Below are 17825 nucleotides of genomic sequence, written 5' to 3' on the forward strand. Positions count from 1 at the left end.
AAATCCAAAATGAAAGAGTGATGACCCACGGAGTGGCTGCCTTGGAAAATGAAAATAAGACGGAACAAAGCCCCTAACATCATTAGAACGATTATTTCTATAATTTAATTTTCTGTTTGTTTTTCTTTTTCCTTTTTTTTCTCTAAGAGCCTTAATTTCAACCTTGTTGATACGCTTTCCATCATCAGAATCATTTGCTACAGAGTTAGAGATGTAATACTTAACTCTGCAACAGCCACCGGGAGATATACCGACCATTTTGATAAGTTTATTGCGTTTTTATCGAATTATATTTTCTTTCACCTGTACGATCCTTTCACTGATCATGTTTGTTATCATTCAACGCCGACAAAGCTCGAGTTCAAGTATCAGAAACCCTCTTGTAATGTTCATATTGTTCCTAATTACTTGAATTTTTTCAGGTAGTACTTTGGTCACCTTGGCGCTTTCTAACCTGATAGGAAACAGAGGACACAATTCTTCTTTGAATTGATTCAGTTGCATCGTCATAGTGCGTTCCATATCGGACTTTTGCTCTATCATCTTATTCAGAATGAATTGAAGCATTTGATCCGCTTGAGCCCAAAACCACACACATTATATTCACCTGTACGCGCCATCAAAGTGAGTATAACATATGTTTCTTACAGTTGCAGGACCTCAATTGAGGTGTGTAACGAAACATGGTCTCAGCACGTTTTTGATGTTTGAAGTGAGTGAATATTTATGTACCGTGCTTTAAGAAAATTATTTAAATTTTTTGTACAGCATATTTTTATGGCATTTATAGTATTGTTACATTTTTGCCAACTCGTGCAGAAAACAAGATTTGTTGCAATTCTAAATATATTATTCACTTGTTGGTATAGTGTGCATATACATGTAAAGTTTCCTGTACCGTTCATTTAAAAACGTCATGTGTAATATAGAGAAACATATCGACTTTATTTATCAATAAAACGTTATACTTTATACCTGGGGATGTCAATGTCGTTAAGGTTTCGCATCCTAAGGCTGGGTCGCAATCACTATCGGAACAGTTACACATGTTCAAACAGCGCATTCCGTAGTACGGGAACTTGCAGATGTTGTTACACATTATTCTCCAGTAACCAGGAGGACAAGCTGAAAAACATTTTGAAAAATATCGCTTACAAATTTCATTCCAATAGACTTTAACAAAATATCGCAAACGGTACAATATACGCCCGTTGGACAGTGAAATTCAACCCGGAAGCATATTGTGCACTCTGAATTGATACACCACATATTCTAAATAGAAAAGCCTTAGAGTGGGTCATGGTGCACCAATCTACTTGACATGTGAACTGATTCTGTATTTCTCTGAGAGTGAGGTTGTGACAAAATGTCGGTACAATATTTATTTATGCTGATAAAAAGTCGAGGAAACCATCTGATCTACTTTTAGCTCTAAAGTGGGTCGTGGTGCACCCATTAAGTTGAAATGTTTGAACTGATTATGCATTTTTCTGAGAAGGAAGTTGTGTCAAAATTTCAGTGCAATATATCTCTGATCATACAAAAATAAACTGAAAAACTGTTTGACCTACTTCTACCCCTCAAGTACATGTAGGTCATAGTGCACCAATCCCACTGAAATGCAAAATAGAACTCGTATTCGTCCAAGAGGAAGCCTGGGACTAAATCTCAGCGTAATATCGGTTTTCATAATGAAAAAAGCCCGGAAAACTATTTGACCTATTTTTAGTCAAAAGTAGGTCAAGGATGGACTAATCCAGCTGAAATGCAAACTGAACTTGTATTCCTGCAAGAGAAAGCCTGTGATTAAATTTCAGCGCAACATCTGTATTCGTAATGAAAGAAAAGCCCGGAAACCTGTTTGACTTATTCTTAGCCCAAAAGTAGATCAAGGATGGGCCAATGCAGTTGAAATGCAAACTGAACTTGTACTGCTCAAAGGGGAAGCCTGTGACTAAATTGCAGGACAATATTTGACCCATTATGAAAAAAAACCCAGGAAAACTGTTTTACCTACTCTAAGGTAGGTCACGGACGGACGGGTGAATCCAACAGATATGCTAACTTAACTTCTATTCCTCTTAGAGGAAGCTTATGTGTAAATTACAGTGCAATATTTGTATCTGTAACGAAAAAGTTCGGAAAACTGTTTGACCTACTTGTAGCTCCAAAGTAATTCAAGGACGGATCAATCCAGTGAAAATGGAAACTCACTCTTACATTTCATGGGGGAGAAATTGTGACCAAATTTCAAAGTTGTACATGCATTTGTTACGGAAAATAGTGATCGACGACAACGCCGAAAGCTTGAATTATTTTCTTTTATAAAACTCATTAAATTAAATATGAAATGATCGGACTATGTTGGACTTGTATTACGAAATGTTTAACACCCTTTGTATAACAATATTCGATCTGTTTCTTGGAACTATGGTGATTTTGAGCTTTGTTTACAACCGGTATCCTATTTTCGTGTCATCCCTTGTTAGATATTTGTATATAGATTGAGAACAAAATGGATAAGAAGCCCCTGTGTTTGAACTGAGTGAATAGTTATGCACTGTACTCACAGGGGCTAAGCCCGTTTCTGGCCCGAATTCTGTGATATGAGGAAGCAATGAATGTGAAACTTTAATCGACAGGTCCGATATCTTCTACACTAGTCTGAATTTAGCTGCTGTCATAGGCGCGAAATCACTCGGTGAGCTGGACATGTAAATGTACTAGTAAAAATAAACATGTGAAATCGAGAAATTGATGACGTATATCTGTTATCTCAAGAACCTGTAGCTTCAAATACATGCAAGTAGTTAAATCATTAATCTATGCAAGGAGACCGGCAAATTACGCACACCGCACCTACATGTAGTTTAAGAATTTTTAGGCAATTGAAGCAAGTGGGTAGTTTTTCGTTTATCTGGGTCTGAGTTAGACCCCTGTCTATATTTATGGTATCACAGAGTTCGGGTCCAAAACGGGCTGAGCCCATGTGATTGTACTTTAGAAAATGCTTTACATTTTTGCACAGGGTATTCTCTATGACATCAGTGTCTTTTTATTTTTTGCCTACTCTTACAGAAAAGAAGATTAGCTGTAATTCACTTGTAGTTATGGTGTGCATATAAAAATCCCAACATCGTTCATCTTCAAAACTCCGTGGGTACTTAAAAGAACACATTGGCTTTGTTTATCTATAAAACGTTATATTTTATACCTGGGGATGCCAAAGTAGTTAAGGTTTTGCATCCTAAGACTGGATCACAATCACTTTCGGAACAGTTACACATGTTCAAACAGCGCATTCCGTAGTACGGGAACCTGCAGATATTGTTACACTTCATTCCCCAATAACCAGGAGGACAAGCTGAAAAGATAAAACTAATATCGTTTACTTCATTCATATGCACTTTAGAAATGACATGAAGGCCATCAAATCTCCTAGCAACCTGTGATCATCATGATTGACCATATGGGTAAGTAAAAAACATGCGTTCGATGACCATGAAATTCTAGCCACGCTGTTACTATCTGGGGTTCACCTCAGGACCTGCGAAACCAAATCCCCTAGCAACATGTGACCATCATGCTTGACCATATAGGTAAGTAAAACATGCGCTCGATGATGATTGCATTCTAGTCACGCTGTTACTTGCAACATAATAATGTCAAAATCTTGGATATGTATAGAGTACGCAGAATTGAAAGATTCAGAACAAATTGATATTTATACTTATAGAAACTGAGAGATGGTATGGTATCCCCAGATCAGATGGAAAATGGAACGTGTGGAAGTACATGTAGGCTTGGGGTAATTTATGAAGTGGAGTTGAGTCGTGGAGTCATGGAGTGGAGTATCTGTGCTTCATAACTTTACTATCCCCCAACTGCCAATCTTTATTTTAGAGCAATGTAACTCAACACCCTCATCCGGTACAAATAGGTGTGCTGGAATTTGGTTCAATCTATTTGTTCTACTGTAGTTCCACACACATCTGTCGAAGCCCCGTCGTCCCCTTAGGTGAAAGGAAAATGTTTAAAGCGGCAAGACGACATGAACTGTTTTCCGAAAGCAGAAGGAGGTTGAATTTCTCACGACTCTCGATTGTTATCATTTTGAGTAGGTATTTCTAACATTGGGGACTTCAGTTTGAAATTTGTATCAGAGTAAGCTACGGATGACAATTAAATTGATTAAACATGTACTGTACATTTGCATTCTAAATGCAACCCATGAACATGACCAATTACGTTTTCAGCTTCCGCTAACCTCTTGTAGAACATTGTTTGTTTTGATTTTAAGTATACTTTTAGTTACAAAGTGAATATAAATGAGGAATATTTCCCGTTCCCATTATTTTCTATAAATAAAATTGTGTATGGAATTAAGAAAGATTACGTCGTATTTATTTACTGAGTAATTCACAGATGCCATTACCTGATAATGTCAATGTAGTTAAGGATTTGCATCCTAAGGCTGGGTCGCAATCACTATTGGAACAGTTACACATGTTCAAACAGCGCATTCCGTAGTACGGGAACCAGCAGGTGTTGTTACACTTTAATCCCCAATAACCAGGAGGACAAGCTGGAAAAAAAAAAAAAACAAATATCCTTTACAACTTTCATTCAAATAGACTTTAGAAATCTCATCATAACCATTGAAGCTTATCAGTCAATATTTCTGTTATTATTCAAGTAGTGGTGATTTCTAAATTCTAATTTCTCTAACTCAAATTTTCCTTTTTTCCTTTTCTCATTGTTTGTTTGCTGGGTTTTTTTTGGGGGGGGGGGGGGGGGGGGCTTTTTCTCTCTCAGTGTTTTCATTTTCTTTTTCTCTATCACCTCTGCCGCTTGTATAGGGTTTTCTGGTAATTCTTGCTATCAATTTTTGTAATAGTGTTCAGACACGTTGACTTTATGAAAAGAAATCGTTATGACTTGGTTCAAAATAAATTTCCAAACAAATGACACTTCAAATGGGTTGGATGCCAAATGCCCATTTACATAATCGACAAATTTAAGGAATGTTGATGAATGGTGAAGATAACGAAAATTGATCAATCTCATAACTCCTATAAGCCGTAAAAATCTATAGCTTCGCAAACACGGGCCTCTGGACATACCAGAGGTGGGGTCAAATGCTCAGGATGAGTAAGCATCTCCTGTCAACGGGTAACACCCGCCATAAGCCCTATATATTTCATAAATTATATATCTAAACGATTTGCTCAAAAGTAAATCTTATTTGTTAAAGCCAATTCCGTCCCTACCCCGAATCAAATATCAAAGCAGGGTATGATCAGCGCGCTAGACCGCTCGACCATCTGAACGAGTCAATAAACTGTCCATAACGATGAAATTCTCGCTACACTGTCGTTGAAGATGGGATATTTCGTACTTACATAAACAACTGTTCGAAACCTCATTCCATATGGTCTCAGCACAGCACCTAAATATTAGATAATCTTTATTGGAGAATATTGCTTGCAGTATCTTAGAAGTGAAAGAGACAGCGTGCAGATTCAAACTTCTGCTCATTTAGATTGATATTTTGAGTTGGTGCGGATTATCGCTCTAGCAACTTTTGTTGCATTTCAAGATGTCTGAAAAAATGTAAAGATATATTTTTACATGACATAAATAATTACACAACACTCATTAATAATCCTCTAAAAATTACGATCTAAGAATCTTTGAAAAGATGCAGCATTTCGCGGATAAAATCTAATATGGATTGTATACGATGCGTTTCCGAATTTATCACAAATATGCAAGTTTATGTTGTTGTTCGAAAATATTATAATTGACGATCTTTGAACCACCAGACTCTTCAAAGTTCATAATGACATGATATGGTGTTTGTCACTGCATTGTACAATACACGGATGAATTTCCAATGTTTCAAATGTATGGCTAAGCGTACAGGCCTAATGGAAAACAAACATAATATAAGATAACGAACAGTCATCAATCCCATAACTCTCAACATAACACCTAAATGGAGTAACAATACTATGATGACCTGTCACACCCGCTTTGAGCTATACATCCCGGTCAGGTAAACCGAGTAATCCGTAGTTAGAATTATTGTGCCAAGAACTGCCTAACAATTGGTATAAAACACATCATACTTGATCTAGCAAGCACATCTAGCGATGAAAAACAAGCATTTAAATGTAGTGACGCGATTAACGAGAAAACTAGAATACATGTAATTAGCATTTAGCAGCATTTACAATATTCAAATCATATTTGCCAGCATTTAGAAAACTATAATTTTACAATATTTACGCAAAACAAATCGGAAATTCATATTTTGTTCAATATTAAAAAAACCCACATTCCATGGTTTCATGCATACGATTGAGTTATAGAATCATAAACAAAAGCGGTATTATTTGACCAGCAATTGTCCAGTCTTTCAACATATAAAGTAGCATTGAAACATGATAGGGATATGATTTCTAGCATTGTAGTTCAGCAAGCATAATTAGGCGTCCATCAAACAGTATTAATGCTATAAAGGAAGTACATTTGTAGGTATTTATGCTTTAGATATAATTTAACAATTATTTTAATAGGGAAATCACATTCTATGCATAGTGTATGTACTGAATTGAATTGTTCTGGAATAAATGCAAAATGCATATTTTATTTTTTTCAATCTGCTTTTGATTTTTAAACCCAAAAGTGTTTCATAGCAGTTTGGATTTGAAACAACTATCAGTATGAACCCACAGGTTTAGTGACGACGAAATGAATGTAGGTTAGGAAATAAGTGCTCTATTTAACGGCAGATGACGGGTACATTTATAACAAGCCACCTGTTCGACAGAGGCAACGTAATATTCATATGTGTATCATATTGAAAGCTTCATTTGTGTTTCTCTTATTTTTGTTGTAAAACTGATAGCTGTAACCAGATACCAGTGCAAGGACGTTTGTATTGTGTACCATTATTTATGGGGTGTTTTTTTTTTTTAGAAACATCCACAAAATGAAACAAATCAACATGAGGAGCAATTGAAATGCCCTTAATCAAAGAACTGGCAACAGTCAAAATGATGTTTCTTCTTTTCAAATAGTGTGATTCTTTCTTTTCTTTTTTTTTTTTGGAAAGAAGAATTGGTGAACTCACTAAGAAAAAACTTTGTAAATGAAAACCATAGGGTAAAGGTTTATTTTGACCTACTAGTATGTAAAATTAAAAGCACTAGAGACAGCTTATATTTTATTCTTTTTCATAAGAAAGATCGATTCATTACAGTACCATGGATTTTAAATGTGATATTGGCAGCATAACATTACGCGGCATCAAAACACACTTCCTTTTTGAGTTTTTATCTCAAATCTTGCTTACAATATTACTGTTTATGTATATTTCAATTTTACAATACACAATGCACATTTTTTGGCAAACGAAATTTAACAATTACTTGCAAGAAACTTGAATGTTGAGCATAAAGTGTGTCCAAGCAGGCGTTGGACAATGTCTGAAACTAAAAACTATTGCTGGAATTTAAAACCCCACAACATGTTTTTATGTCAATATACCGGACATTTTGGAGATGCAGTATGGTAATGTGTTATAATTTCAAATCCGGGTCATTTTCATCCAACTAAGAATTCTAACCGAATTTAATTAGTATCCATGCACGATACCCATTTGATATTGAAACAGGAACATATTTTGGTTGGCGAACCCTTATCAGTTGATACAATTCAACGTAAAAATGTGCCAACGTACAACATGATAAACTGCAAATAATCACAGATCAGAAATTAACCCCTTTTGAAGCATATAATTCAAAAGCATAATTCTAAAACAGCACCTTGCATTGTTGTATGGGTTAGACATGTGATTATGCTTTATAACTGATGACAAATGTAAAACGAAAAAGAAATTTACTCACTCGCCTTTTGCATATCCAGTTCAATTCATGGAAAGACATAGCGGTATGCCAAACAGTGTGACACAAAGGAATGCTGTAAAAGTATTCATTATTAATTCGCTTGAGTATTGAAGTCAATCAGCATGGATGTAAATGAGTTCCTCGTTCTGTATATTTCTTCCTTGTGCGACTAATTCCAAGTAGATATTTATAGTGACAAGTCGATGTGATACGAGTTGTTGTATTTTTCAGTTCTCGCATCGTATTATATGTATATGAGCAGTCTTTGAAACTAACTCTAAAATTAGCTAGACACGCAGGGCTGACTCCTTGTAAGAGTTGGCAGCCCAGCCAAAGACCTTCTAGCCCTGAAAAAAAACCTGCATTTTTAAAACTTACTTTTATTACTACATGTATTTATCTTCCAATGAAGTACGACAGGCCTAATTCGGTTCTACCGTATTACATTTTATCAAATTTTGATATATGGTAGAATATAAAGTAATATAATGTAATAAATCAAAATCAAGAAGAAAGCATGATTATGGTAAGCAGCTATGATTCTCAGCAGGGGTGTTTTAAAAATTCGAAATATCAAAAGGCAAAAATGAGAACATTTCCCATTAAAATATAAGTTTTAAGATAAAAAAAAAATCCACAATATACATGTACTTTTAATCCAAATCGAAGTATAACAGTAAGAAGATATTGATATTACAAGTTATGAGAAAAAAAGTGAACGTCAGTCTAGATGTTTCCGTAGAGGGGATCACTTCAAAGGGAGGCTTTTGACCAATTCTCAAGGATATAAACAATAAACTGATTTTACTTGTGTTTTCCTATTTTTTCTATATATCATAATGATTGACGAATTTGACTCCACTTTTTGGCACTCTGTTTTTCCCTATTAAAAATAGCTCTGAAAGTTTATTGTTATTTCGGATTTCATACATTTCGGTTGAGCATCACTGAAGAGACATTACTTGTCGAAATGCGCATCTGGTGCATCAAAATTGGTACCCTATAAGTTTTACATATACATGTAAGAGAACAGTAGAGTTTATTAAAGACATCGGGGGGGGGGGGGGGGGGGAGGGGCAACATGTTATCGGAAATAAGGTTTCCATCGTGTTTCAAAATACCTTATACAGCATTAACTAGACACTAAATTGGTGTTTTAGTGATAGAACATTCGTGAAACTCAGTCGTGTTGTTAAGTGTCCGGAACGAAGTAATAGAGATTTAGAATCATGCAGCTGTAGTATTTGCGTTGCGTCATCCTCGTCGGCTGGGTACTGAGTTGATGGATCTAATGGAAATTAATACGTTTTTCTGGTGACAATTTGATTGATTAATTGTATATTGTTTAACGTCCCTCTCGAGAGTATTTTACATTTATGAAAACGTCACCATTGCCAATGAAGGGCTGCAAAATGTAGGCCTATGCTCGGCGCTTATGTCCTTTGAGCAGGGAGGGATCTTTATCATGCCACACTTTGTGACACGACACGGGGCCTCGGTTTAAGCGATATCGTCCAAAGGACCGCCCCATTTAGTCGCCTCTTCTGACAAGCAGAGGGTACTAAGGACCTACTCGAACCCGGATCTACACAGTCAATCTGTATATGTGTGTAGCTGTCAGGCAAATTAGTAAGGTTGTACATATATGGTATGGGTATTTTATATTAGGAAAAGTACCTAGTATAGCGGCGGATTTAAGGATGGGGCGTAACCGGCGAGCACCCCTTAATTTTTTTCAAATTTAAGATAAATGTGGTATCTTGTTTAAAAAAATGTACTAAACGATAAAAGAAGCAATTTCTACCACCCTTGGAGAAATGAATAACAAAATCATTTGATTTCTTGAATTACTTTATTGGGAGAATTTAATATTTTCCAAAAACTCTTAAAATTTGCGTCATTTTACAAATTTCACCTTATCAAAAATGATAGAAAATAGTACAAATGACTTAAATAAGAGACATATTTCAAGACCTATAAAATCTGTAAAATCCCGAAGCTTCAGGGGGCTTTGCGCCCTGGGCCCCCTCAAGGCCGCCCCCACATTGCCTGCCTCATAAAGTGACGCCACCCGTAACCACAATTCCTGGATCCGCCCCTGCCTAGTGGATGACAGATGCACTAAAACGCGCTAACATTAAACTCAATCGAGATGGGTGGACAGGGATGAATATACGCCCCTTTCTTCATCGGGATCAAACCCTAAATTGATGGTACAGTCATTTTCTATCAGATAAGGACATGGTTGTCGACCATGCAGGCGCGTAGCTGCCTATACGCAGGTACGTGACTGCGTACATATCATTTGAGAGAGAGAGAGGGGGGGGACAGCAGGTTTCATCGATTCCATTGGACACCAAACTTTTTCCTTTTACCATTTTATACGAATTAAATTTTGGTGTTTCATAAAAAAAAATAATTATTTATGATATTGCAGCACGCACACTCAAGGACTTCGCAGTGCATCTTGCTGTGTGTACATAGTATTTAAGCCATCAGACAATAGTGTTTTGGATCATACTATTATTTTCAGTAACACCAAGAATAAAATATTTTTTGTAATACCTATCTGTTAATCAGTCTTATTTTCCAGAAAATGCTCAAATTTTGCTAGAAACAATTGTTAAACAAGTCACATTCCCATAGAATATCTTCCATTGTTTCCTCTTCAGAATAACCATGATTGCAGTACTTTGACTCAATTGTTTGTTTGATTTTGAATAAAAAAGAGTTTGTAGCTAAGATTCAGTTGATAATTCTGTATTGAAACAATTGGATTTTGCTATCTTTTGCCACTCATTTTATGAATTATTTACCATTATTTAGTGGTATCTTTCATTCCATTTTGTTTTGCCTAATTTGATTTATAATTTCATAAAACAATATTTTGATTTGTTGCATTTCAACACTGTATATATGTTTGACATAATCAATATATTTGTGAGCTTTTTCATAGTTTAGTCGCATCCACAATTTTCACCCAAGCCTTAACAGCATGAGTAATGCTATCATATTCTTAAAAAATAATCTTCGTATTTCGATAAGTATTGCAAAACGATTCAAGACAGGAAATGAACCATCTTCATTGATAATATCATTAAATTGTCTGATGCCGCTGTCAAACATTTGTTTATTATAAAATTGTTTTCCACCATCATGGATATTTGGGTTATAAAATAGAGATGCATCAGCAGCAACATCAGACGTTTTACTACGGTTGTGTAATGTAAGCTATGATTTAAATACATCTATCCAAAATTTATTTTTCAACGTTTTCATTTTGTAATGTACGGTGTATTCAATTCCACAGTTTATCAATTTTCTGAAGTCAAACTTTGGAATAAAATGTTCCATCCATCCAATTGAAAACATGAGATAACTTATCCAGAATAATTTTATATAGATGCTATAAATGCTATTAGGTTTACCATTTTTAATCCCTATCTTCTTATTTTTTTAAGAATGACCTCCTTTTTACCCTATGCGTTTAATTATTCCATATAAACAAGAATATCTTTTCTAATGTAAAGAAAAGAAGGTTTTTCGATTGACATTAAAACATGGTTTAGTAATGGTAAAAGCCAATGTCTTAATAACTGTAATTTTCCCTATAGAGTTAAAAACCTTTTCTCCCATTGTTTGATTATTGATTTAATCTGTATTAAGTTTGGTTCATAGTTTATTTGTGGTATCTTATCTAATTCCATGTCAAAATGTATTCCCAACAAAGTAAATCTGGTGTACCCACCTAAACCTGTAATTTGGCAGCAAAGTTTCATTGCTATATTTTTGGGGAATTTAACTATATTACATGAATGATTTTGATAATTGATATATACATGTAGTCCAAATATTTCTAAAGTTCTAAAAGTTTCTGTGAGAGATTATTCACTGTCATCAAGGAGAAGTGAGGTATCATCAGCCAATTCCAATTGCAGTGAAGTACTTGTTTTCGATGTAGATGCAGGATTACCTCCTCAGTCTCGAAATGTTGTTTAAAATTTCAAAACAAAACTGATAGATTTAATCTCTCTCTCTCTCTCTCTCTCTCTCTCTCTCTCTCTCTCTCTCTCTCTCTCTCAGTTCTCGATATTTCTTTTTAGAAATGGTTTCAATACTGAGTTTCTTGTGAGTGTCCGCAATCAATCACTTGACTAACAATTATTATGAAACACGTCAAACAACATTTCACCTAATGACAGGTTGTACAGTAAATTAAATCGGTATAATAATCCTGAAACCCATGTGACGTAAACACCATATGTATAGTAGGAGATGATTGGATATTAAATGGAATAATCAATTTATAGAAATATTTTTTGAAATGCAATATTGAAACTTGATAAGGAACTATGACGTCGAATATATAGGAATAGCACGTGACGTCACGTGTGTACGGGTGGAAATCTAGTCATATCATTGCCATGAATAGCTGACATTCGCTTTGTTTCGTTTACGTACATGTAACTTAGGTAACCTACCAAGTAACATGTTTACTAATCACGAGTAAATTCGATGTGTTTAGTCTCATTGAAACTTCGGGGACGGGGGAGGTCTCGTGCGAGATCGCAATGAAATTGTGTGGACTCAAATGTTTGTTTTTTTCTGAACTCGGAAGTTAATTTTAAGGCAAGTGGTCACGGAAGATATTAAAAATCACCATTTATATGTGCATGTAAACACACCTGACATAGCCAAATAGGGAATCAGTTTTCCCTGCATGTGACAAAAAGCTCGTGATACGTTAAGGATAAAATAATAATAAAAAAAAAAAAAAAAAAAACGTGGGTTGGAATATCCCTTTCATTCTCAGGAAACAAAAGCAGTTCCGGTGTGGTATGACAACGGGGAATAGCGTCTTTCTCGGATCTAAAGTTTGTTATTTTGTCGGTGTTCAGAAGGTACGATGTTTAAAATGCTAATCAAAGTATGAATAGATCATTGTACCACATTTATTTCCAAGAAAACAAAACTATTCCTCAACATCTTCGCTTCGAAAAAAAATCACAATGTATGTTTAACTTGTGTGAGGTATGGTGTTATGTCTAAGTCTGGTAAACACTGATTTCTGTTACATGGTCTAACCCATATTGCAACCTTTTGCAACAAGCCACTAACACGTGAGATGGGTGGACAGGGATGAATATACGCCCCTTTCTCCATCGGGATCAAACCCTAACTTGATGGTACAGTAATTTTCTTTGTGCCTAAAAATAACTGCATTATATAATACTGGTTTTTAATTCAATCAACATCTTAATGTCCATTCAGTCAAATTTAAAATCCTTTTTGAATTTCAAATCATTAATATAATGTCGAATATCACTTTAATGTACATCATATATGTATGCTAGTACATAGAGTAGACAGATTGGGACAATCTTTGTAATCAGTAACATTTACCATATATGTACCAGTCAAAAACAACGAAGAAAATAATTCGTAAAACGACTGTAAAGTCAGTATACACGGTGAGTTCGCATACAAAACACTTTAGAAAACAATTTCATGAATTCTTTTAGGTTTGGAAATTTAAAAGAAACCCTGTTTCAAAACATTTTTTTTTTTTCGTCTTCTATGACCTTTAATGAAAATGTGATCCGGAACAGGGCAAAAGACTGTTTTACTATTTCAAGATGTATTTCGTTTCTAAAGTTAAACTAGGAACATTTTTTTCCTATCTTAGTAACATAAAACCTTTTTTGAATGCATGCATTTTACATTTCATTTATTATAATGTTTAAAACCCATGAAAACTACGAATTCTATCGAAATTCCTATTTTATAAATACCTCCAGCGGAAGCTATCTACCAGCATTGGTTACTAGTAGTTGAATAACTGATAGAATTTAAAACATGATAAATTAAAAATGTGTTTAGCATTACATCTAAACTAATATGATCACCATGTAAACAAGTTCATGGTACAATTCTACACTTACGAATTATTATTGACTCAGATATATCTAATTTTATTATTTTTCCTAGAGTACATCGCCTTCAAAGGAAATATCCAGAATTCAAACGGAAAATGGGATGAAGCAAGGGCTTTAAGACCGCTCTCCTCCGCTGTAGAAAACTTACACGGTTACCTCCCGTAGACCAAATCGATGTTAGAACGTTTACGAGAGTTTAAAGTAGGTCATTAAAACTAGTTGGAATGTTTTGAATTTTATGGCAGCACAGTCTACACGCACTAACGACTCGGTGTAAATTTCAGGGTTTAAATCGCACACCGTCAAAAAAATCATTCACAACAGATAGTAGTTTGTGCATTAAGATAGTTTTGATTACTTCTTCCCAGTGCATACACATCTCTTAGTACATCAAATCGCCGAAAATGTCTACTCTATACAAGGAATAAAGGGCGCTTTTGATTTGTTGATACCGCTGTGTACACGGTGTTATCGGTTTACACATCATAATCAAGTGCAGTATTTGGTAAAGTGTATAGTATATTCAATGGTTCAAGCCCAGTATTCCAACGGTCCGATAGTCCGACGGGCCGATAGTCCGACGGTTCAATATTCCGACGGTCCGATAGTCCGACATGTTGACCATCACCAAAAATGTTAATTAATAGAGTTAAAATGTAGTCATGTCAGGCATTATTTTAAGGAAATTACCAGAAATCGCCAAAATCGACACGGCCTGTTTATAAATCAGACAATCAATTTCTGACCAAAATCATTCAAGTGTGAACTTACGGCGGCGTAGAAAGGCCATATATAAATATATTATTCGTTCGGACGAATTAGCTATCTGTTCGGACGAAATAGAAAATCATTCGGACAAATTAGCAATTTGTTCGGACGAATTAGCTATTTGTTCGGACAAATTAGCAATATGTTCCGACGAATTAGCTATTTGTTCGGACAAATTAGCAATTTGTTCCGACGAATTAGCTATTTGTTCGGACATATTAGTAATTCGTTCGGACGAATTATCGATTTGTTCGGACGAAATAGAAAATCGTTCGGACGAATTAGCTATTTGTTCGGACATATTAGTAATTCGTTCGGACGAATTATGGATTTGTTCGGACGAAATAGACATTCGTTCGAACAAATTAGCAATTTCCTCGGACGAATTAGCTATTTGTTCGGACGAATTAGTAATTCGTTCGGACGAATTAGCTATTTGTTCGGACGAATTTGTTATTAGCTATAAGGCAACGCCAATGCCGTAGTCAAATACCGTAAAGTGTTGGTAGGAGAGCACAAAACTTAGATTGGGACACATGCTAAAATGGGATTCAATTCCAAAATTTTCCACATAAACGTCATGAAGATGGCGACGGTAACCTACATAATCACCCCCAACCCCTGAAATAACAAGCTAAAAATGGTAGGAATCCCTACACCCTGCTAAGTCTTAAAAGTTTGAAGTAGACCTCAAGTCCCCCCCCCCCCCCCCCCATCCACGGGCAAAAGTTTATTAAATGAAAATTTTCTGTATAACGGGGCATAACACAATCAATAATGAAATCAATTTTTGTATGGGACGACAATAATGCAATTATGCGCCAATCAGAGCCTATCTAAGTTTTTCAACGCAAATCTGTATATTCGAATTTTATACCAATTTTATGGTATACCTTTCTTTATAGTAAATAACAATTTTTGAACAGAAATTTCTTGCACTAGAATTAAGGGGAGGATGTTATCAAACAACATTTGATATAAAGATGAGGATCTCGTTTGGGGTCCCAGAAGTGTAAGGAGGGGGCAGCCGAACCAAAAAGAGTTTTAACACGTAAAAAAGAAGAAAGGGAAATTTTTTTAAAAGTGGGGAAGGGATCACCCCCCCCCCCTCTGTTGCTACGTCCCTGACGAGTATCCGCTGTCAGCCCTCCCTACAAGCCTATATATATATCTGTATATATATATATATATATATATGTATACCTACATGTATCTACATAGCTTTCTATAAAGACACGATGAAAATGTTCCTTAATTCAGCATACATACAGACAGACATACATCCAGACACACACACAGCGAGTAGGAATGAATGAACCCACGGGTGATGGAGAAAAGAACGAAGCGTAATCAACTTTGGGCTTCCGACGATGCCGAAATATATACATGTAGATGCAGGTGGGTACCTGTAAAGTGCGAAACGAAAGGAAATCTACCGAAACGAAAACCCACCGAAATGAAACGAAACAGATTGTATAACCGAACTCTTTTATTAGAAATGGTATCTTAAGCCCCTGTGAAAATTACCACCTATAAATAAAATTCGCTTCCCCTTTGATCTAGGCTTTCAGCTTGACTGATACACAGTTTTAAAGGTGGAAAGGGGGGGGGGGGTGAGTAAGCAAAATGTAAATATCCGAAGTTGATTAAATAACATGTGCAATTAGTTTCAGATCAATGAATTTCAGAACGGAGAGTTACAGTATCTGAGGTCTGGCGAAACACACTAAACAAGGGGTGGGGTCGCTGGCGTTGGATCCGCCTTTGGGTATAGATACATTGTTTTAAGAAACTGGTGTCTGAGAAATTTGAAAGCAGGAAGAGCTCTTAACCTTTTATTTTATCTCTAACTGCTGAGGTGCGAGTACTTTCAATAATGGAAAAAGTTAGATAGTATACCATATTATATGAATGCAATTCGGTAAAATATATATACATGTGTTATTAAGAATTATTATTGATATGTAGTGAGTCTAAATATAACTCTATACATTTGTTTTGTTGCTAGGACGGGGAATTGAAAATGGGACGGAAAACAGAATCGGAATGACTTGGGGCCGGATCAACAGGGGCCGGGTCGACTAGGGCCGGATTGACCTTAGGGCCGGATTGATCGACATTCGTCTAACAATGCTTTTTGTAGTATATCATATTTACAAAATTTTAAAATAGAAAATACTGTGGGCACGATTTGAGCTGAACATTTTCAAATTTGATTTTTAATTTTTAATGTTTAGAATGCTTAACTAAAGTATTACTAATGATCAGCAAAAATTTGAATGTCAGTAGTCAAGGTACATGGGAGATACAGAGGTCACAAGTCCTTGTTATGTAAACATTCCAAATACGAAAACGTGATATGAACCTAGCTTATCATGAATACAATGCAGTGAGAGTGAAATTGAACTTAGAATGCCATCCTTTTATTTATTTGCAATTCACTTACAGATAATCATATGATGATGTTGTACCTGGAATGTGACCTCTGGTCACCTATTGATTTCAGACATGAACATTATGTTGCTATATATTATATCATATGATGCTACAACAGTGTCAAGGTGAATTTTTAGATTACCTAAGCCAAAGAATGGAATGAATTGTTTTGATCATTTGTCTGTCTGTTTGTAATTTGTTTTATCTACTGGGCATATTTTCACCAAACTTTAAGTAAGGGTTGTCCAGAGTAACGCCCAGCTGGTCTATGGGTATTTTGTCTAAATTACATTGTATGTTGGGTTTGACTTTGTAATTATTCATTACAATTGTTGTAAATAAAAATATAACAATGATGGAAAGTTGAATTTGGGACATACCAGTAGGATGGTCATGTGGTGACTTTATCTGCTACTCTTGCTATGTATTTAAAGTAGAAATGTAAACCAGGGTGACCTATGGTCATCCTTACACTGATGTCGGTTAACAAAGGACACCTTTCTATAGTTTTATTCCCAGCGATGACCAAAGGTAACCTTTGCATGACCATTACATCAATGGGTTACCAAAGGAAACCCTTATATGACATTTACATCAATGGGTGACAAGAAGCAATTCCTATATGACAATTACATCAAAGGGTGACAAGAAGTAACCCTAAATGACCATTACATGAATAGGCGACCAGAGGAAACCTTTATTTGACCATTACATCAATGGGTGACCAGAGGTAGCCCTTTTACATGTATTACCATTACATCAATGGGTGACC

At 35.5% G+C, this 17825-nt stretch overlaps 1 long non-coding RNA gene across 1 annotated transcript; it reads left to right on the forward strand.

The window, feature by feature from the left end:
- The first annotated feature begins 10232 nt into the window (after positions 1–10232).
- LOC130052812 (uncharacterized) lies at positions 10233–17393 on the forward strand. The gene is made up of 3 exons (XR_008801202.1): positions 10233–12814; positions 13902–14050; positions 16626–17393. It is a non-coding gene; the product is annotated as an uncharacterized LOC130052812 (long non-coding RNA).
- The last annotated feature ends 432 nt before the right edge of the window (positions 17394–17825 follow it).

Source organism: Ostrea edulis, chromosome 3 (assembly GCF_947568905.1).
Source record: "Ostrea edulis chromosome 3, xbOstEdul1.1, whole genome shotgun sequence".
Lineage (NCBI taxonomy): Eukaryota > Metazoa > Mollusca > Bivalvia > Ostreida > Ostreidae > Ostrea > Ostrea edulis.